Source organism: Acipenser ruthenus, chromosome 29 (assembly GCF_902713425.1).
Source record: "Acipenser ruthenus chromosome 29, fAciRut3.2 maternal haplotype, whole genome shotgun sequence".
Lineage (NCBI taxonomy): Eukaryota > Metazoa > Chordata > Actinopteri > Acipenseriformes > Acipenseridae > Acipenser > Acipenser ruthenus.
In genome coordinates, this window is record NC_081217.1 from 19,241,036 (window position 1) to 19,265,213 (window position 24,178).

Consider the following 24,178-nt stretch of genomic DNA (forward strand, 5'->3'; position numbering starts at 1 on the left):
TTGTGTTGCATTATATTAGTTTTCCCTCTGCAGATCTATCTAGATGCATAAATCTTCATTGTTGGCGTGAGAAAAATGATGTTTCTGAACAAGTATAATGTGGCACACCAGAGAAAATGGAGGCCACCTGAGACCAAAAATGTGCCGCTAAGAGGTATTCCCAATAGTTAAATAAGATCTGGCCTGAATTAAACTCTACCAGTTATTATACTTTATAATGGCTATAGCGTTGCCCTAATCTTCATTTAGGTCTCTCTTGCCAGTAGTACAGCAGGTTTTTTTTCCTTCGTTTTTTTTTTTTTTAATGGGGTCACTTTGCACTAATGCATGAACTTATTTTTCGTGCACTTTCTTTTTTTCTTACATAAAATGTCCTTCAATAAAAGGTAGAATGGCTTCTAATGGTATAGAAACTGAAATTCTATTTAGGTAATGTGCCCTCTGGTCTGTATTTGGATCGAACAAAGACTTACAGAGAATGGGAGGCTTTTTCATTGCTTTAACATAGTGTGTGATTTCAAGTGAGCTGGTGTCTTTGAGACAGGATGCAGCAATTCCAGCACCATTGCTTGGGGGGGCAGTTTCCATTAGCAGCCCATCACAGCTAAGCTGATTACAGGGCTTACTGGGATTAAAGGGAATGAAAAAGCAAACCTGATGATCTGCACAAAAAAAATAGTTTCAGGATGAATTTGGGATGCAAGACATGTGATGTTCATTGAAACCCTCAAGGAGATTTGTGTTTGATCACCTCAATCTGTCTAAAACTCACCTTCTTCCTTCTCTTTCTCCCTGTTTAATTGTGTGTGGGATACATCTGCAGTACTGTTTGATTCAGCCCACATTTGTTTTTGGGTGTGTGTAATTGTGTGTGTTATTGTTTACCGCCCATGCTGGGAGAAGGGAATGAACACGCCCACACAGTGATTAGAGCATGTTTGAGGAACACAAGTCTTTGTTTTTGCAATGATCGCACTTGCTGAGCAGAAGATAGTAAATCGTTATTATATAATGTTTCTTGACAAGAACTTGAGATGCTCAGATTACATATTCAATTGAAACACCTGTTTGTACAGTATATGTAACAGGTTAGTTGTTAGATGGAGCATTTCCAGTATCGATAATACTGTGGGGAGAGGTAGTATTAAGCACTATTAATTAATTATGCAAGGTCTGAAATTAAGACACTTGCTTTAGGATTGAGAGGAAACCTGTTCATGCATGTTCATCATGTAGCAGTTAGGAGTGGATTTGCTACAATCACCATAGCTTTTAGTGTCTGTGTATCTCTGTTATATAAGTGAGGACATTTTTCTTACCAACAAAGTGAGGACAGAAACTGTATTTTTTTTTCTCTTTCCAAAAAATATACACATTAACTAAGTACCTTTTGTGTATTTTATAGAGGTTAAGAGGCATTAGTTATACTATAATATGTGTCAAAACAGTGACTTGATTAAGAGTTAACGTGTGTTTGTGTGTGTGCAGCTCTCCTCTCCTCTTATCCTTTGTGATCAACATTGCTGTCAATAGGAGTGAGGGTGGGTGCAGCCCTCTCTCCTCTCGCCCTGCTCTCAGTGTGTGTGGGAGGGTGCATCCCTCTCACCCTGCTCTCAGTGTGTGTGTGGGAGGGTGCATCCCTCTCTCCTCTCGCCCTGCTCTCAGTGTGTGTGGGAGGGTGCATCCCTCTCTCCTTTCACCCTGCTCTCAGTGTGTGTGTGTGGATGGGTGCATCCCTCTCTCCTCTCGCCCTGCTCTCAGTGTGTGTGTGTGGATGGGTGCATCCCTCTCTCCTCTCGCCCTGCTCTCAGTGTGTGTGTGTGGATGGGTGCATCCCTCTCTCCTCTCACCCTGCTCTCACTGTGTGTGGGTGGGTGCATCCCTCTCTCCTCTCGCCCTGCTCTCAGTGTGTGTGGGTGGGTGCAGCCCTGCTCTCAGTGTGTATGCTTGTGCTCATTAATCTCCTGAGCGCGGTGGCTGATGGATGACTGCAGGCTCTGCCGGTGCCCTCTGCAGTAAACACTCGCTTTTCCCTGGCACCAGCTGCTTTCGATCTCATTAAACAGACACTCTCCGGCATAGACATGTCCTGCAGAGACAAGTAAAGCTGGGATAGAGAGCACCTGTTTCAGACCAGTTACCTTCAGAACAGATTCAGGCAATAGCACTTTACATTAATTTAAACCACACTTGGTGCCAAGCCTGCTCCATTGCAAAGTTCTGAAGGGATACAAATAAAATATATAACTCAGTTGTTGATGCCTCTTTAGTGCCCATGAGTTCAAATAAAAAAATGGGAGTTGAGGCCACTGATTAACTGCCTTCTGGCCCCCAGAAAGTCTAGGGCATTGAAACTCACTCTGGACAGGGGGATTAGTGATTATAGCACAACCTGCTGGATACAATGTGAATGTGGCAGCAACGGCATGCATTCTAATGTATTTATTTACGCCCTTATCCAGGGCAACTTACAATTGTTACAAATGAGCTACATACCTTTGCTTACTCCAATAATACCACAGAGACACCATAAGGCTGGAGCAAACCCAGGCCATACCTATTCTGAACAGTAATGCATCTAGAAAACGGCTTGGTGCATTCTGTAGGTTTTTTAATTCTTACCAATTGTTCCTGTGATCCAATGAGATCTTTGAGGATCTCAACGTAAAATCACACACAGATGCAAAGTAACAAGTGTCCCTGCAATTTTCTTTTTAACAAAATACGTTTATAAGATTTTGCAGTCATTGAAACGCCAGCCACCTGCTCCTTTTATTAGGGGGCCAGAGTATTGATTTGTGTGGACTTGATGGATCACCAGGCCCCTCCAATATGCTGACTGATACACTAAACCTGCTTCTTGCGCTCAATCTGAACCAGGAAACGTAAGGCTCTGGCGATGGAGTTTAACTTTGATTAAATAATACCGCCTGTTGGCTATAGCAGATTGCAATCCGATCGAGAATCTCCCTGCAACAAGCCGTTTACTGCCTCCTACCAATCTTTCAGCTCTAGCCACGAGCCAGCCCTGTCTCCTCATAGCCTTTCAGCTCAAAGTACAAATCCACCCTGCCTCCTCCCAGTCTCTCACCTCTCACCTCTAACTATTAAACCTCATTGCCTCCTCCCAGTCCCTCTGCAGAGATTAGAAAATGCATTTTACAAAATGTGTCAAAACCTGTATTACTTCTCATTCCAATTCCTTTGAATTGAACTGCCCATGTGGAATGCGAGAGCATGGCATATATTGTATTGCATGAGAAGCTTTGCTAATGACTTCATATAAAGCTATATACCTGATGCATAGATACTTATATTCCACATATACTGGTTTTCCACATGGATGAGGAAGAAGGGAGAAGCAAGAGTAAAGTGGAGAGGTATTGAAAAATGCAGGCCTGACAAGAAGCTGGAGAAACCCTTGCGGAGATACGAATTCATCTGGCTGATGTCTTGGTGGGTTTGTGTTATATGTGTTATATGTGTTTGCTGAGGCTTCACAGATCTGAGGCTTTCTTACTAGCACATCCCCCCCCCCGACAGCCCCTAGATATCCTGCAGACAATGGTGGCTGCTCTCAATAGGGTAATTAACAGAGCTAGATAATAAGACATGGCATGGTTGCACTAAACCAACTCAGCACCCACCCCCGGGCATCAAGCAGAATGGATAGCCATTGGTGCTAATTACCTTTTAATTAAAGCAATCATCATCATCATCCCTACAGCCAAACAATTACAGTACTGCAGTCTCTTTTCAATGGGTGTGGAGTATCTCCCTCTCCCTCACAATTTCTCTGTTTTTCTTTCTCCCTCTCTCCTCCTGAAGGCAATAACTGACACAGATGGGTCTTTTTCTCAGCTTCTCTTTCACTCCCTCCCACTCGCTGAGCTAAATTAAATTTCCATCCAACCCAACTTGGAATAGACCTATTTTTTCCTCCCAATTTTACAAAACAGACAAGGGGTTGCTGCCAATTTTGAGAACAGTATTGCAAAAACTGCTCTTGGACACTAAACAAATGACAAATTTGTTCTATGAAATTCTGACAGAAATTAAGACTTGTATTCCGGTAGACTGTAAGTCGGTTCTGGATTGAGGAAGTGACTGACTGACTAGCAAGTTTTGCAAGGGTCCTTGACTTGATGCATAGTGGTTTATCCAGATGAAGTAATTATGGCATCCTTAAGTACATCCTTGAGTAGACTGCTTGGAAAAATTGCAGGTGATGAATAGAAACCGTGAAATCACAAGCAATTGCTGACATCTATGCCTTCCTCAACAGGAGTAGGGAACATATTTTCATATGTAACACCTCCTTAGACAAGTGTGGCCAGTCAAATAAGTATTTGTCATTTGACTACGCCAATTTTAATAATTAATTTTAATGAATTGATTCAATGGTTCTCTCTCATGTGTGTGGTACATGTTGACAGTAGTCTTGGGTCTTCCTTAAATCTAAATAAATGAGTCCTAATCCGTTATTCTAGAACATATCTCCAATTCAATATGATGGTGGTGTAGTAAGTGAAACAAAAACATCAGTCAAGCAGGTTGAGATATGACTCCCTAGAGCCAAGAACCCCATTAGAACATTCAGTATTAACAAAGCGCACAGGACATTACCACATGACGTACTCCTTCTTAAAAGCTGTGTCCCTAATTAAAAGGTCCTGTACTGTCCTGTTTTGCCCATTCCCTGGTTCAGCCCATCTGCTGATATCTCTCTCTCTCTCTCTCTCTCTCTCTCTCTCTCTCTCTCTCTCTCTCTCTCTCTCTCTCTCTCTCTCTCTCTCTCTCTCTCTCTCTCTCTCTCTCTCTCTCTCTCTCTCTCTCTCTCTCTCTCTCTCTCTCCTCCTCTCCTCTGATCTCCCCGGGCCAGATCTCAGCTGTGGGAACCAGTAAGCCAAAACTCTTCCAGCTAAGCACATCTAAAAAAGGAAACAGCACTGTCGTTGTTAGGGGGAAGGGCTGTGATTGTTAGCCTCTTACACACTCCAGTGTTATTTTAATGCTGTCGCTCATGGAATCCATCAGTATTAGGATTCAATACTAACAATTGGAATGTTTAAGCGCTTATTATGATACCGTATAACGGGACATTTTGTCTATATTGGTGGTTTTGATTGGATCGCCATTAATTCTTCCACCAATCAGAGTGTAGCATACAGTGAGTAATCCTGGCCTTTGACAGACTGGTATGCAACAAAGGTTAAAGAAGCACTGGGCAAGGGAAAGAATGTGTCAAACGTCAAAGTGAATATGAAAATGGCAGTGTGATGAAGCCAATTTGCTTGAAAAAATTAAAAGCTGGCCGGACATTTACATCAATGGATTTAGAAAATCTGGAATTCATGATGCGATCAGGAACTCTGAGGCAGTGTAAACTGCGCCTGCTACTGTTGTACCTGTACGACTGCTTTTTTTTTTTTTTTTACAAGGGGTTAATTAAGTATTGTAACAGCCAAAATAGTTTATTCCAGAAAGTCTGTAGCAAAAGCAAATTTGCTTTGGATTGTTATTGTCAATTCGTTGTAGATACTACTGTTAAGACACCCACCGTGCAGGTATCGCAACGTCTCTAAAAAATATGTTAAAATAAATTGCTAGTCTATTAATTAGTTTAAAATTTAAAGCATTTTTGCTTCGGCTTTATTGTTAAAGTTTGCACACGTGCAATACTGTCTTATCGTTAAAGTGAACTGCAGCTAATCCTTTCCAATTACTGGTATCTTACAATGAAGGACTATATAACGATAAATATTGTAACTCATCTTTAGAAGACCTTCTTTGTTATTCTCCAAGTTGCTGCAGTGACATTGTAGATGCTATAACAAGTTACTGTAAATGAGATACTGTTTTAGAAGACAGATTTCATTAAGTAAACATGCATTTGAATGTTTTTGAAATTTAAAAATAGAATTCAAAAAACAATTCAATTCAAAAACTGTCAAAATCTACCAAGATAGCAAATCCGCCAAATTTAATACCAGCCAAAATTTCCTGTTATACAGTATTAAAATCCATGGTGAAGGAGAGCTGGGAGTGGTGTGTTTAGACTGGTGCTCGTTATTAAAGTGTAGGGGAGCCGGGCATGGAGATTTTCACAATATTAAAGTGCAGGGTGATGACTGATTGCTGTAATGACTTGAGAATAGACTGCACTGCACAGGGATAGAGACAGAAGGGTTAATTCAATATCATCTTCTGATTGTTCTTGCACAGGAAGTGTCGAAGATAAATAACCTCAGCGCACTGCATATAGCTTCGATCTGCCTCCTGACGGATCACTGAGGAAGCAGAGGCTGCAGTCTGCATTAATTAAACAGCAAGTGTGGCATGATGACCTTTCACCCCCAGAAGCAGAGGTTACTGCACTCTGCAAGAGGCCAGTGTTTTACAAAAGGCAAGTGACCATGATGATAATGCTATATGAATGGCACATAGCAAAATGAATGTGGTACCTGCTGATACCTGCTGTTCTCAAATTCAAACTCTGATACAAGGGATGACAAAAGGAGCCTGGCATAGAAACCGTAGAGATGGGAAAAACAAATTGTTTCTCTAATAGCCCTTCTATGGTTCAATGCACTCAACCCATTGCTTTGATACTGTGGTGGAAAACAGCCTTGATTCGGTCCCCAGGATATAGCACACCTGAACACTACAGTTTCATTCAAGGAAAATCAATCTCACTGACATGGTTCTCCAGGGTATCAAATAAATAAGCGAGGAAGCACTTTAAATATCCACTGACACCTTAAAAACATTGGGGCCAACCAATGTCAATACTCCAGCAGCCAATGAGAGCACTCCCAGTCCCTGAGCTCTAACTACAAGATCACACTGAACTCCCGGTTCCTCCACTCTAACCACCAGGTCATGCTTTGTCCCTACAAGTTTCTCAGCACAAAGCACATAGTCTCCTGCTTCCCAGTCCCAAAACCTCCCAAAAAAGTGTTGCTTTTATTGTTAATGCAGTAAGCGTTTACAAAACCCAGTGACTACTGCTCATAAATAATTTATGGCCTAATGTCGATTTAAAAAGGACAAGGGAGAATTTCTGGATGTTGAGTTGTGCTATTAATCACACCCTGGTTACCAGAGCAGGGAGTACGGAGTAGGACAGTATTTGACAGCTCAAATTGGTAGTTTAATGCAGAAATTGTCCCGTTATTGTCATGGGCTGGGCCTTTGAAGACAAAGCCAGGCTAGCTAACCAGAGATTAGTGCAGAACATGCACTCCATACAGAGCTGAACAGATACGCAGTCTGAAACCACCAGGGGTGCTGTCCTTCATTCTCATGCTTGGGCAAAATCGCAAGATCCTGATGGCAAACGTGTACCAACCCTCACATTTTGTCCTGGGACACCCCAGCTGAGCTAATTTGGAGGGGGGCAGGGCAGTTGATGGGATCCTGAAAGTTAAATAAAAGTACAGAACAGTATAGCAAATTTAGTGCATCACTGTAAGTCCATTCTTGAACCATTAAATGAAATTCAGTATAGTACAGGGAAGTGAGGAATTACTGGGTATCTGAGAACCAGCAAATTCCTCTGCACACAAAATGCAATGTTGTATTAGGTTGTCTTTTAATCTATGAGTTCCCAGGAAAGTTGAGTGTGTGTGTGAGTGCTAGCGTTAGACTAGATGCAGCTTTTCATCCCCTTTACTTGGCGAGAGAATATTTTTTATGTTGAGAATCAGCTGATGGCAGCATAATTAAGGCGTCCCCATCAATCTTGCCATATTTAAGTGCCACTGCCTGTGTTTGAAATGCAATGGGATGTGGAATATATATGAGTGTTTATCCACCCTTTAACAATGCACACAGCCTCCTTCCAGCAGTAGACTGCTTCTCAGCACTGTCGGTGGAGGTTTATAACTGGAAGGTATTGAGCTCACATTCACCGTGTTTCTTATGAAGAATAGCTGGGATTCGGGGACTATTTTTCATTTTCATGGTCTGAATATAAAGCAACATTTCTTTATGTTTTCAAAAGCTACCCTGTTTCAACAACAGACACTGCGTTGTGCAAATTTGAGCGTTCAGTGCCACAGCATTTAATAATAGACAGCTCACTGGGTCTAGTTACTCGTACCAAGCAGTTTTTTTTTTTTTTTTTGCATTTGTTATATGAAGTAGTTGTGTTGTAGTCCAACACATGCCACCGGCTTTTTAAATTAAAAAAAGGTATATTAATATATTAAAAAGCAGAAGGATTCCAACTTGAAAAGGCTTTATTTTTATATTCATTTATGTTTTTTTTGTTTTTTTTTTGCAGATACACAACTTTCTTTTAAATTTAGCAGATGTGCAAATACGTCCTTGTGTTTGCTTTAATAGATATACCTACATCAAGGTATAGCAGCTCATTGAGGACATGGGAAAAGAAAAGAAAATGTATCTCATGCTCTCGACATCACGGTTGAAAATGTCGAGTTTCTGAGATAATTTAACCCATGTTCTTGACATAACGCATTTCTGTTTTTCCACTGTCTATTAAGGGATTAGTCAGATAAAATTAAAAAAATCTCTCAGTGCTGTAGTGACTGACAATACATCAAATGCCCTGTATTGAAATCTACTCCAGTTGTGGCAAAAGCACTTTTGGGGGATTAAAGAACACTTGTAATGCTTTTAAGTTGAAACTCCTATTGCTCCAGTGCTACGAGTGACTAGTTTTGCTGTGTGATTTTATACAGTACAATATGCTGCTCGCCAGACAAACACTGGCTGTAACTTTAATGACATCACCTCTTAGATTTAATGCTGCTTGACATTTATGGGTCACACTTTAGCGAGAGGCCTGCAGTTTGGCAGCATGGGACTGAAGGTTACCATGGAGTGGAGAGAAGTTCTGCAATCAAATTGCCTGCCTCTATGTCAGACTCCAGAGAGTTGCAGTGAGAAACTTATCACAGCTCCCTACAGGGTTCAAACAGTTATTTAAGACTCACTCTTAAACTACAGGACACTTGGATTTATTCTGTCTTGAGCAGAGGGACTCGGGGGTTAGCAGTGTGGCATAGCGATTAGAGCTGTGGGACTGGGAGGAAAGCATTATGGTATAGCGGTTAGAGCCTTGTGACTAGGAGGTAGGCACTGCGGTATCGTGCTTTAAGCTGAGTGTAAGCGATATTTGAGGGGCGTGCAAGTGGGGAGGTTTAAATGATCAAGTGTTTCCTATAAATCAATCTGCTCCCTGTAAAATGAAACTAAAGCACGCCCCCATTCATTTATAGAGGCTATAGAAGGCTACACATTGATGGGTTATTTTGCTTGCAGACGTCCAGAATGATGTTCTCACGTCCAGTAAACAAACCCGGATGCAGCCAAAACCCCCAATTCAAAGACCCAAACGGAAAAGGAGTGAATAAGCCAGCAGTTTATTTCTATTGTCATTCCCAGCACAGTGAGTGGCTGAAGGAGCGAGATGTGCTGCAGTAAAACCGCGTTGCTCAGCTGCAGTCATTTGTCTCTCCGACTACAAGACTATTAGCGAGATGACAAAACTCCCACGTCTGGCCAGGGTGAAACCAATCTCCTCCTGCTTGTGATTTAGCACCAGGGAGGCTGACCCCTCTGCTTCTTAACCCTTCACCCCCACCCAGCCCACTCTGACAGCAGAGCTGCAGGGCGCTGTGGTTCAGCTGCAGCTGGAACCACTGCAACAATGGACTTAGATTAATAGTTTCATATATATCTTCTAAAGATTTTTTTTTGGGGGGGTGGGCGTAGGTCTGTGGCAATGCAAGCTTCCCCACACTAGCTCAGTCTCTTCTATGTTTGAAGCTTGTCCTGGAGAGATCCCCCTTTCTGTTAAGGGTTGAGAGACTATGTTCACGGCCCATGCCCATCCAATCATTGGCCTCTTGTTATGATACTGTCCACTGAAGGCTTATTATCTAAACAAGATTGAAGGCATATTCAGGCCCGGGGCCTCCAGAGGTTAAAAGCTGGTGCCTGACCAACAACGCCACTCAGCTCCTATTTGTGTCTGTTGCACTACATTTACAATGAGATGCATGTCAAAGCAGTTTAATAAAACCCACTTGGCAAAGACTATAATGTGTCTCTATAATGTGTCTCAAAACTGTCTCGAAAGAGTTGGTTTTAACCTGAACCACTCACCATCTGTCCTGGTTTCAGTTTCTGAAACAGTGCCAAAATCCCCCTGCTCCCCCTCTTCTTTCTCTGTCTATCCATCTGGCTATCACACGGGACCTTTTTGTTCAAATGAACAAAACATGATATGGTTTCAAGAGCAAGTGGCCTTGGTGCCAAACATGACGGCAAATTACAATTTTAACTTTGGTATTTTTAAATGAATTTAGCACTTAACCATGAAGCGGAATTTGGAAAACAAAAAAATAAAGAGTCAGGCAGGTAGTTAGCATTCCATAGTAGCAAAGAATTTATCTGTAAGACAGTTTTGCAGGGCTGGGCGTGATGAAGTCTCAATATTGGGGCAGCATTCCTTAGAGCTAGTCTGCACTTTACAGTCAATATAAATGTAATTTAAAGAAAGCTATTCCTCTATTAAGGATCCAGATGCAGTATGACTCCCAAGCCACCGATCCCTGACCCCTGTTCTTTCAAATACTCACCTCTCTGTCGGGCTTGCTGTCTATCAGTGTGCTGTATTTGACAGTGATCTGTCTGCTGCTGTGTCTCTAAGTCTCTATCAATCTGAAGATTCCCTTCTCCCGGTCTTCCAGTTTGTCTCTATAATCATTGCGTTTATCATTCATTGTTAGAGGTCTGCAGCCAGCGAAGCAGCGCGGCTGTCAATTCTTATTTCCGCTAATCCTCCCGTTCGGGCAGGACTATTTAAAGAAAAAAAAATCTATCCAATTCATCTATAGAGCTATCTGTAAGAAATGATAGGCACCTATATGAATAATAAGTGTCGTTAAGGGTTGACTCCCCTGCTGGTTTAGCAATAAACACTTCATTTTGTTTTCGATTCATTGCTGTAGTTCTGTTTTGCAAGCGCCCTCTCCTATGTGATAGACATCCCAGACTGTCTTAGCCAATTGGGTATCAAGTAAAGCAGTTCTTATCCAGCAGTAGATGGGATACACAATTGCCATTTCTGTCAAAGATTTTCATCAGTGCGTTGGTTGATAGAGGATATGAAGCCATTCGAAATGGTAACAGGGTCTCTGTGAATGGTGCAACGGGGCAGAGGCTGGGCGTGAACTGGTGACCCCGCACACAGCAAGCAAGCGCCTTAACCGCAATGCAAAAGAGGCAGGCTGGTCTGCATTCACACTCTTGTCTGTTCTGACCGTAACAGCAGTGCAGCACACATCACTTGCCCGTTATACTGGATTCTATTTGTGTCAGTCTTAAAGGAAAGCAGGCAAAAGTATAAATTACTGTTACATTGCTGTACATGCCTTCCATGAATCAAAGCCAGGAAACCTGGCCTCTGGGATTTGTTGGCTGTTTATAGAAATAGTCTGATCAGACGGGCAATCTGTGCATGTATCAAAATAGTGATTGCTGCTGCATTAAAAGACTGCACTATTGCATTCGATTTTGATGAATGTGTGTCTAAGAGCTGTTCCTTTTATTTCAGATAGGACATCCTCTCTAAATTCAATTGCCAATTCAGAACCACTGCTGGAAAAAAATAACACAACAATAATAGCAAACAAATAAAAAAATAAAAGAAAAGTTTGGTGACGTCTGCCTCGATATTGGTGTGGATGTTGCTTGAGAGTGAAAAATAGCAAGCCTGGCATTTATTGAGTACGGAATTAAATGAGAAAAGGTTGTATTAGGCACTAATGCCACCCATCACACGAGGCATTCTGATGGAGGACCCCCACCCAGTGAATCCACAGAAATATGGAATTAGGTCATCCTTACAATCATCCACGTATGTGTTATACAGGTCCATACTGTTAGAGCCGATGAACATTATACATGTAAGATAAAGCTGATGCCGAGGCAGCAAGTGTCACATTCAACACATTCAAAATAACCCCAACAGCAGCAATAGCAAATTGGACTTTTCTAAATACACAGTACAGTTTATGTGTGAAAAAAATGCTTGGCCAACAGCAAAATGACTGTGTATATTCATCATGATAAACTTCATATGAGCGCAGATTCTTGGATTACGCTGGAATCGCACACAAAGCATTTCAATGGGCTTGAAGGTGACATGAATGTGAAGTATGGCACTCTGGGGTTGCTTTAAATGTTCCCAATTTTACACACACACACACACACACACACACACACACACACACACACAGTGCATTCTACATAATTGCATGAGTGAACATTTCACAAGCCTGATAAATGTGCAAAGAGATTTCTTATTCAAATTTGCTTCTGAAGATCGTACATTCCTGTTAATTGCACAGAAGTGTAAGGAAAATGAGCATGTCAATTACCATTAATCCACTTAGAATGTGTGTGTGTGTGTGTGTGTGTGTGTGTGTGTGTGTGTGTGTGTGTGTGATACTACATTTCTACTACATTACTACATTACATTTCATTTCTCTTTCTCCATGTGGTTTGGATTTTTTTCCCCCTATCGTATTGGTTTGCACAGGGAGCTGTGTTAGAAATTGGAATGGGGTGGAATCTTAAACCTCATGCCCCCTTCCATCACCAAGCCCTCCTCATGCTGATTCTTTTCTCCTTCCATCCTGGCAGGAGTCAAGTCGGCAGCAACGGCAGTCGCTTATTATTTCCGACGCTAATTAAAAGCAGCGCCCCTTTAAGGGACACAATGAGCTTCTCTGCAGGATGCCCGCTCTCAGCCTGCAATCTCAGCTAATCAGGCAACAGTCGCACAGTGCCCCCCCCCCCACCCCCTCCACCACCTGCCAGCCTGCCAATCCCCTAATCAGACCCTCGGAGATACCCAGGTGAGCGTTACAGAGCGAGCGGCAGCACCTCGAAATCAGGGCCCACGCACCTGTCATGTTTACAACTGCTCTGGATAGCTTTTGACACAGTCTTGCAGCTCTGTGTGTATCTGTTGTTTAGATTGGTAGTGCTCGCTTGTAAAAGTCATAGGATTTCTGAAAACAGATCTGGAAAAAGCTAAAGCCATTCTGTAATTAGATCAATCCTACATTGTTGTTTTTTATTAATATTACAAAAATAAAGGTTGAGTCAAATACTAATATTCAAAAAGATGTTCTTGACATACCACAAAACTATGTCTGACATCACAATAAAATGAAACAATGTAGACTCACACATATTCTATATATATATATATAGATAGATAGATATAGATAGATAGATAGATAGATAGATAGATAGATAGATAGATAGATAGATAGATAGATAGATAGATATGAATGAAGGACTGGCACCATTACCTTGCTGTACAGCTACTGCACTGCACACTTTTCTGAATGTGCTTGCAGTGAGAGAGATGAGGCTAGGGAGAAATCAGATGCCTGCTTTATGCAGCCCTGATATTTGGCTGCTGGCCCTCAGAAGGAGAGTAATCAGTTGATTAAATCTAGTAACCTGATTTTACTGGATACTAACCAGTAATTATCCAGCAGGAGCCTGCTCTGAAATACAGTTAGATAGCATTAGCATGCCCGGATATATAATACCTCCCAAACTGGAGTGAGCAGGTTGCTCTAGTAATTGAAGGTCTCACAGCTACCTGACAGTGCTGCAGGCAAAGCAGATTTATTCTACTGGTCAGGTGTCTGGAAATCCACATCCAGTATATCTCAGATAATATACAGGATGTGGCTAAAAGTTTTGCATCACCTAGAATTTTAGGATTGAGACATAATTAAAAAAAAACTAAAAAAAAAACTGTAGGAACATAATTTCAATAATTTATTTAACATCATGTAATCAAAGAGACTACTAGATGATATCATAATAGTAGTACAGTATTTCTTGTTAGATTCTGAAATGTCACATTTTTTTCTCATCAGTTATTTGTTAAGTATACGGAAAACTACAAAGCAGGATTTATTCAATATGTTAATGTGTTCAGCAGGTTTCATTCGACTTTATGAAGCAAAATGAGTTAATTGTATAGGGTGATGTAAAGCTTTTGGCCATAGCTGTACAGTGCTGATCTGCCTTAAACATAAGAACATAGTGCAATATTGAAAGATCTAAACACTGGTTTAGACAAACACAGAATTTAATGCAGGTAGAGAATACCACTCTGATCAAATGCTATAAACGTCAATGTACAGCAATCTCTTAAGACCATCATATTGAACATGTTTTCATTGTGACCTGCCAATCATTGCTCCACTGACATGATTTACTAATTCTGAAGTGGCTACGCTACCCATTTTAGTATGTAAATATGTGTACGGTATATGTTAACTTTGCAGATGGGTTTCCTAGTGGTACTGTATAAAATGGAGGTCACTTTGAGGGATGCTAACCTCATTTACAATCATTCTTGTTGCATTAAAAGAGAGATTTCCAAAGATATCCAATATTATGCAACAGAGATGCAGCAAGAACTATAGTGGTTAACTGTAAATTAGTAAGTAAAATTGATAGAAATGAGAGAAGATTTTGAAAGGAGCAACCAATTCTTCAAGTAATGGAAAACATCCCAGAACCCAACTACTTAACGATAACATGACAGGTGCCACCAACAAATATGAAAATAAAACAATACCAATTTGTACTGTAGCGGTGCAATTTTGAAATTGTGTTAATTGCAAAAGGGACGGACTAGTGATGCTTGTAATGTTGTTTTCAGATCATTTGCTTTCACGGTTTTGTTTTCTTTAGTTCCACGGCTTCATTTCCCTCTGCCTTGACCCATCAAACAGCAGCATTTCAATGTGCCACTGGCTGGTAGGTTTTGGCACTTTTAATGTTTGATAAAATTCCTTGTTGAAGAAATCCCTTCATGCATATTTTTCATAAATGGGCATTTTAATAAAGAAGTTCAGAATTTAATGAATGTTCTGCCTCTGGTCTGATATGCCCATGCCTTGTAAGTAAATCTAATTAGAAAACCATATCACTTATCAGCAGGTTTCACAATGCCACGATTAGCACTAATCTTGGACTACTTTGCGTTATCTTAAGGTAGTCAGTACAGATCGGGGTCTGTGAATCCACCTTCTGCACAATAAACATATTGTATCATTGGAATCATTTGGCTTGAGTTCAATCACCAGACCATGTGCATGCACATTAATTCTGAAATCTTCAAACATCAGGATTAGCACATACAGTATGACTTGAACTAGGTACGCATTGGGAGAAGGGTACATACTTATTCTGGTGCCAGCAATGTCACAGAAAGTGTTTGTAAAACATCTAATACCCAATAACAGTGCGGTAAATCCAATACAAATAACAGAGATTACAGTCAAGCATGGAACTCTGGCTTACTTGAGGTCTGTCCAATTACCCTGTAACCTTGCACAGGGAGGTATAAAAGTCAAATTAACGACCTACATCACTGAGAGCAATAGTAATGGTGATTAATCCTCTGGCTAGATGCATGAATCGCTGACAGTGGCTTCATCTGATCATTGCCCTGACTGAGCTTCTGCTGCACTGGAATCCTCTTCGATCCAGTGCAGTTTTTGAAGGCTCATGCAGTATGGATGCTCTTTTAATGGTATTTCATGACGGGGTACTGAATGTGGCATGCAAGGTTAATGAACTGGCTCTTGCTTTCTCTATGTGTCAGTTCGAGCACAATCTGCACACACACAGATATGCGACATGTTTAACCCATAGGAACACACAGTACATATATACATGCTTTGTAGTCTTGCACATAGATCATGTATACTTTAGGGGTTTGGGAATATTTGGCTGACTGGGGATTGTTCATGTTTAATAGTATCACTCACAAATGTTTTTTTTGTTTTTTTTTTACCACGTATGATTCAATGTTTCACTGCTCCGTGCTGGCAGGGACCAGCGTTGAAACAGATTTTGTGTGTGCAAAAACTGGTTAGGGGGAATGGGAGTGAGAACAAGTTGATTGCTGGTTGTGTGCTTTTACCAGTTGAACCAAATGGACAAATAAAAACACACACATGGCTCACGCGCGACACATGCACACATACAGAACACCTACACACATGCAGTATGCACACACACACACACACACACACACAAACACACACATGATCATGGATACCCACACACTTTGGCACAAACGGAGAGCACCAGGCTCTGTGCTGTATTATGTATGTGCATTCATAAGCCTTAGATAAATAGATCCAGCCCCCTCCTAATGCGCTGTGCTTCCCATCACTGAGTTAAGGGAAGCAGGCTGAGAATCTGAACCAAAGCAAGCAACAGGAGAACTGTTCTATGCTCTCTGTATATTTATATATGCATATGTACGGTATGGAGATGGATAATACAACATCATACATGTACTGCACACAGTCCAGCTGATACCGACACCAATCTCACCAAGACAACAGACATAAGAAATATAATATTGATCAATCGTTACATAAATACATGGCCAAACCAATATTGCAATATGCCAAAACGCCACGGTCTTGTCTTTCCCATCCTTTTAGGTGAAGCATTAGCATTTTCAAAAGCCAGTCTGTAGCCAGTCACAAAAAAATCTGGCAAAGACTTGGGCAGAGATGACAATCCCGAGGCATGTCGGAAATGTATTCATCAATTTTGTTTTGGATATTGACTGGCCAGCAGCTCTTTTGTACATATATAGTTTATAAGACCACACACCATCATTTATTCAAATAAATAAATTAACTTACTATGTGAGGAGGCAGGGTGCTACAGCATCTTTGGGTCCCTCTCTCTCTCTCTCTCTCTCTCTCTGTATCTATCACTTCTTTCTTGTTGTTTTTCCGCTCTGCTCACCAGTGCATCAGTACATCTTCCAGCCTTGCTAGAGACCAAGAAAAAAAATCCTTTTTTCTAGAAGCTGTGTAGGCGAACGATGGATGGTTGATCTTGTTGCTTCAATCCCTCACTCAGTTTCTCTCTCTCTCTCTCTCTCTCTCTCTCTCTCTCTCTCTCTCTCTCTCTCTGCTGTTCTCGACTAGCGTTGTTGAGCAGGAGAGACAGAGTGGGGAAGAATTCAGCGGACAGTTTTTTTTCCTCCTGAGTCTCCTCCCTCCCACTCCCCCCCTTTCTCTCTCTCCCCCTCACTCTGTTAGAAGTGTAGCCTGCAATCTGGCTGTCACTCAGTCCCTCCACGGTTGTAATTGCAGCCTGTTGGTAACACTACAGAGCAGTACATTTGTGGCACCCTGTCCCTATGCCTGCCTAGTCTAATGGGCAGTGTTGTGTGATACACTGCCATTACAGATTCTGTCCCTGTCAGTGAGTTAAGATGAGGTTAAAAGCTCTAAAACCACGAATGCAGATGAGCCTGGCTCTTTAGCATTGTAGTTAGGATGCTTGTGTGGTGTGCAGAGTTTCCGGTTTGTGCCCAGTCCTGTTACACAAGCAAGTTACCAAGCTGCACCATGCTCAAGTCACAGGCCACAGCTAAAGTCCTTTGTGTGTTTGTCTGTGGCCTTTTTTTAATGAAAAAACATGGAAACAAAGAGGTTGCAGTATTGTTTTATTAAAGTAATAGACCTTATTTCACTATTAATACACGCTACCTAAATAGTGCACAGTCATCACGTGTTAAAAAACCACCGTTCTCCCTCAACTACATGTCAGGAGTGCTCTCATTACTGTTTCCTTCACATCCGCACACCAGGTGTGGTTGATGGCTCTGCAGTAACTGAAGATGCGTTCATTCATAATAATGAGCCTGATTAGTTTATCGCGTGCATCGGGAATGGTGATGTTAAGAAAAAGCAAGTATAGTAATCTGCATCCCAGATATGGAGCCTAGGGGGAAATATGTGCAATCAGAGGGATCTGTTTCAGATGGCTGGTGCATTATCAGTCACAAGACCTGAGTTGGAAATGGTTGCAAAAATAATACGATCGCATTAAAAAGGTGTGTTGGTGCTAAAACTAAACACAGTGGTTATAGTTTTAAATGTCTTTCTAAATTTATGAATTGGACACAATAGTATACTGAAAAAACTAAACTTTATAGTGAGAGCTTGAGGATTGCTTATTAATAGAAGCACCTGGAAAAAAAAAGTGCATCAAATAATCATGTGCAGAAGCATATGTGGATGCACGAACACGTGTGTGCTGTATCTGCGTGCGTGCGTGGGGCCTGTATCTGTAGCAATGCTATGTCACACAAGGTAATGTGACTCAGTCAGATATCCAATGACCCACAGAAGCTCTGCTTTTGTTTCCGATTCAGTGCTTCTCTATAGAAACCACTCATTGCATCACCCATAGACACGGTGTAACTGCAGCTGAGCACACCGGAAGGCTTCAGCCTCATCGCTTTGTTGAACTTTTCGTTTTTATTTGAACGTGCTGCTGTGGGGAGTATTTTAGCATTGAATTGTGAAACTTCCAGGCTTGTTGTGGTTTGTTTCCAGATCAGCAGGTCTATTTTTTATTAATTTCAATTCAGGAATGCTCAATAATCAAGCTTTGAGGACATCAGCAGGATTTTTTTTTTTTTTTTTTGGGGGGGGGGGGGGGGGCTCTACTAACTCTGTAGATTCCTATTTGTTCCTTGAGATCAGAAAATGCCTAATTTTTATTTGTTCCAAAAAAACATCTTAAATCAGAGCTTTTTACTGTTGTGCTCCACTCTTCTGGTTGACATTAGGCAGATTGAAACATTGGAAACATCCTTTTTTAATGTGCTTTTATATAACTAATTATATCTAGAGTGTATGGTACATATGAGCTCTCTTGTTTTGTTTTTAACTTTGTACAGCACTCTGGGATACCATGGCGTGAAGGGCGCTATATAAAAATGCATTTGTATTGTATTGGACTTTTCTCCAAGTCCCCTCAGCTCTAACCATTACACCACACTGCTTACCTCTCAGTCCCTCAGCTGTGAGCACTAGGCCGGAATGAATCCTCCTGTTGCCTTTGCTTGTGTCGCCAGAAGATTTAGATAAACTGGGTGCGCTGACCCACAGCTACCCTGCGCTTTATTATCAGGATGTAGCCAAGCAAAATGGAGGAGAAGAACACAGGGATGCTTCAGACAGGATGTTCTCTGCAAAACATTTAAATGTCACCCTATCGCTGGGGTCAAAAGACGTCAAGTGGATTCGATCAAAATGGTATTTCAGTAGCCCCGTCTGACACTGAAACCCAGTAGAATTACAGCAACTACCAGCAATGTTCATTTACAAGTCCTCAATCAATCTAGCCCGATGTTTTACACCTCTGGTCAGGTTTGTGTTTCAACACAGGAACTTCGTATTTGCTTTAAATCATTTATTCATTTTTATAAAATTGCTATTGATTCTCCAGTTGGATAAAAGGGTGTAAGATAAAAGGCTGAAAATTACATTGAAGTCAACCAACCAAATACTCATTTTAAAAAGCTTACGAGACTGCTGGCATTTGCAAAGAACGCTCGGAAAGGTTTCATGAGCATCAAACTCATAACCAGTCTTTACAAAAAGCAGTCTTTAAATAGCATGTACAGCTATGGTCAAAAGTTTTGCATCACCCTATAGAATTAACTCATTATGCTTCATACAGTCAAATGAAACCTGCTGGATAATGTTACGTTAACATATTGAATTACATGCTGTGTTGTAGTTTTCCATATAACTGACACGAATTGAAAAATGTGACATTTCGAAATCTAACATGAAATACTGTACTACTATTATGGCATCCGCTTAGTCTAAATCAGTGGTGCACAACTCAGGTCATGGAGGGCCGGTGTCCCTCCTGTTTTTTGTTCTAACCATACCCTAAATTAGTTGGACCAATCAAGCTTCTAATAAGGTCCAATAAAGTACTTTAGGGTGCAGTTGGAATAAAAACCTGCAGGGACACCAGCCCTCCAGGACCGAGTTGTGCACCACTGCTCTAAATAATAACAGGGGTCAAAATACTATTTCCAGTTATGTACCTCCTTCCCTCACTGGTAAGATCATCATTCTCAGATTGTTCAGAGGGACTCTCTTCCCTGGACCTTTTCGAAGAGTAATGAGTGTAATATCCCAGTCCCTGGCCCCACGCAGTCTGCTGGTTAATTGTGTGTGATTTTAGCTGAGGCGGCTTTAATTTGCACTGTGTGTGTGTGCTGCCCTCTCAGTAAGAACCTCATTCTTGTACTGTGCTGATGATAAATAACCTCAAGCTGTTTTATCATTATAAGCACAGCGATCGTTTCTATAAAGTATATGTTTGAGTATGTGCAATTTTATAGAGACTGTATTGTGAGCTTGTCCTGTTATAACAGTTTGCATGGAATAGACTAAGCATGGCAACCTTCAACACTTATTCATACTAAATACAATGAATTCCCTTTGAACTGGTACAGCATGGATACTGGATAACTAGTATGAGTGTGGTGAATGTATAAAAAGGTAGATTTTTGCATGATAATAATTCAGTGTGAGTTAAGGCTTTTGATTTGACGTCGTTTTTAGTTTGTACGCTACTAAATTGTTAATGACATTATTAAAACAAAGGTAGTCGTATATGTTTTTAGATTATGGATGTCAGCAATCTGTGCATCTCTGTCTCTAGCACATCGCCTGCCTCCTGCCTTCCCAGCCAAATATAGAAACAAATCACACTTTCAAATTAAAGTCTGGCTGTTTGAAGTTTTCTAAATTATATCCACAGGATATGTCTTTATTTTCAGCTATTTTGTACGCACTAAATGACAAATGATTCCTTCTCTTTTTTTTTTTCTTTGACGCCTCAGGGGTTGTAAATTCCTTTAAGTTTCAGAAGAGATAAACGTTACAAGCTGTGACCAAAGGTTTAATTTATTTTGAGGCAGTGAGGCTTTCTGTTTAGAGGGACTGAGAAGTAGACAGTGAGGATCAGTAGGTGCTGTACAACTGAATGGCTTAGACACAATGTGCCCTACAGTTTGGAGCTGAAGGACTATGGATGGAGGCAGTGCAATCCGAGTGGCTAAAGCTGAAGGCCAGAGAAGCTTCAGCCTAGTCTACAGAGCTAAGGGACTGTGAGCTGAATGAACTAGAGGTAAGTAGAGTGACCTATTGGTTAGGGCTGAGGGACAGGAAGGTTAACAGTGTGGTCTAATCGTTATATCTCTGGGATTTAAAAGCAGAAAGTTCAATTAGATATATCTTTTAAATTAAATCCCCCCTAGTAGGGGAGAATGGTCTGCTAACAAGGGCCGAACAGCCTCTTCTCATTCCCAAACCTTTCTTACGTTCTTATGTTCTAAGTAGACAGACAGACAAATGAGATAAGCATTGTCTCTCAAGCACAGTCTAAGGAAGGTTTTCAATCAGAATTGTAATTGTTTCAGATTAACAGAGGGAAATGTGATCATTTTAATGTGGATGCCTATCTGATTGGGCATGACTAGATTGCATTAGAACTTGTAATTGCGGAGCTGTGCTGCAACCGAGATAAATAATTACTTTGCTACAACAATGGAAAATGTTTTCAGCAAACAGAACAAGCTCCAGGGTGCAGGCGGAGTGGCAATATATCCCAGTTTCACCTGCTCATCTCAGTTCCACTGCTCTTCAGAAGCACCAGTAACCGGGCGTCCTATCTGAATGATCAAAATGATATGCAGGTCTCATATATGCCTCTGTTTAGATCATTAAAACACAACACATTTTAATGAAACAGGGTTATGGAAACTGTCAACCTGAACAGAGCTTGGGAGTCTGAGGAGTAGATGTACTAAGATGGGCCAGTTGCAGCGCAATTTGCATTTTCATTCTTACAATTTGCAAAGTATACTTTTTTTTTTTTTTTTTTTTAATAGTCGCAAATTGATTTTACCCTGTTTTTCTCCCAATTTGAAATGTCCAAATGTATTTTAGGCTCAGCTCACCGCTACCACCCCTGCGCTGACTCAGGCACCACTCGGGAGCTCCCTCTTAGTCTATACAACAAAATGTACGTACTAACATATATAAGAGAAAATATGTTAATGAAGAGAGCCACAATCTACTAATTTCAATATTTGTTGTGTCCTCTTAATGAGATCTCTAGCATTGCGAGAGCCGTGCGACATTTTTCGAATAAATAATGAAAGGCAGTTTAATCCCATCAGATTCTATAGTGGGGCCCCCACCTGCACCCCCAAATAAAAAATGTGTTTCTATCAAAAAAAAATTCATAATCATACAGTATCCCCTCGCTAAAATGGATAAACACACATTTATAGTGCTCAATGCATTACAGGAACCCGCAACCCGCTGCAGCATTGTCTTCTTACCTGCAACCCGACCCGACCCGACCTACTGCCTGGGTAGACTGACTGTCACGCTCTCACATTCACACACAGATATCTCTACCATTCTCCACAGATTGAGTTTACACAATAGGCTATACAGCGTGGTAGCTTCCTCTAGTGGCCTGGATATAGTTTAACACTGTAACATATTAACTATCTCTACTTACTTTACTATAAAATACCTGTCTATTCCTTTCGTGCCACCAGTTGAAAGGGAGCTACACCTGTGCTTTCACAGATATGTACCAGTTTTGTGGCTGTCGTGCACAAAAACATAATGACAGGTTTTACAAGCAACGAATCCAGTCACATGTTCATTATTTTCATTCGTTATTCGCTAGTTTTTGTATTTTCACATGCTTGACAGGGTTCAAATTGGAATCGAATGTTGTTAAAAACGACCTACCGCAATTGTAAAAACCCAGGAATGTTATCAATAAAAACTGAAAAGGTCCTTGATTATACTGTATACTCCTAGTCTCCTGTTTCAGTTCGCTTTCGCTGGCTATGTACTCCCACGACAGTCTCTGTTCTTGAGTTTCCTTCAGCATCCATCAGCATACTGCCAGTCATTTATAGTGTTGAGCTTAATACCAGTGTTCAGAGCCCTGACTATTGACCCAGCAAGTTTCTTCTCGTTGCTTGGCTTATTCCTCTCAAGAATGCGTTTTTCCAGTGAGAGACTAGGAAGGGTTTAAATCAGGTGCCTTATTTTCTGGCCAGTCATTCGTTCATCGAACATCTTTCTGAACTGACCAAGCCTGGCTAACCCTTCACTTGTAACTGGGTGCACCCTCATCCATATTGCATAGATGTCATGACATCACCACCAAACAGAAATCCAATTTTCTCCACCTATCTATTCTTATTCATCCTGTGATTCTATTTCAAGAAATTCAGATATTGGAAAAAGGATGGTTCTTAACTGGGCATGCAAAAATAGAGGGGAATAAGCTTTTCATCCCAAGGTCAAATCTGTTCAGTGTTTCAATATCTGTACTCTACTCACAAATGAGTCTTTTTTTTAATCCTCTTTGGAAATTAGACAAAGGCTTGTCAAAAACCATTGTCTTTGTTTTTTCATTGTTTTTAATTTATAACAGCTTATTATAAACTGGCCGCAATTGCGTGTTCGTGACGAACGCAGTTTACTCCAGTCTCGCGTTTATTTCTGAAAGGACATTTTATGAAAGACAATCACTATTTCCGATTCACTGGGACAAATAGGATTGTCTGCTGGTCTAACAAATGCATCTGGAAAAATACTGCATTTTGAATGGTTGTGTGAACCCCTTACAGGCAATTTGAATAGCATGGAAAACTCAAGAGTGGGACCAATTAAGACAGATAGATAGCCAAGCAGACTGAATAATAAATATAAAGTTGCAGTTCTTTGATTAGGCTGTTTTTTGATTGAAAAGTTTTTCTGTTTCTCATTATCGTGCACCTTCGATGAATCCATCAGAATCCATACCCGGCAGTGCACATCCATCCTCAGCTGTGTATTAAGCTGTCTTAGTGTGTCTCTCGCTGTCTTCAGTAGGGCTTCTTTGAAGTATTTTAAGAGCATACAGAGCTGTTTTCCTGTGTGTCCCCAAGGTGCTTAAGATGTCATTCAATCTCCAAGGAACAGAGCTTTACAAGTGAGACTGAGTTATTCCCCACAACACATCGACATTTCAACTTCTCTCTTTTTAACTATCACTTAGAAAGAAATGTTGCAAAGCTCAAACCTAGAAAATGCATAATACATATAGATATATATGTCTATATTTTAAATGAACCTGTTCACCTCCACTTTTTGACACAGTTGTCTATCCAGAACCAAGCAACAACAGAATATCAATGATTCTCTGCTGTAACTTCGTTAGTGGTATGTGCTGTGGG

At 40.9% G+C, this 24,178-nt stretch overlaps 1 protein-coding gene across 1 annotated transcript in view; it reads right to left on the bottom strand.

Annotated features, from left to right (window-relative positions):
- LOC131702140 (leucine-rich repeat neuronal protein 2-like) overlaps positions 1-17,041 on the bottom strand; it is a 29,473-nt gene extending 12,432 nt beyond the window's left edge. Inside the window, exon 1 of the mRNA XM_059004223.1 lies at positions 16,743-17,041. The gene's annotated coding sequence lies outside the window, so the exon portion shown is untranslated. The remainder of the gene's footprint in view (positions 1-16,742) is intronic.
- Between the last annotated feature and the right edge of the window lie 7,137 nt (positions 17,042-24,178).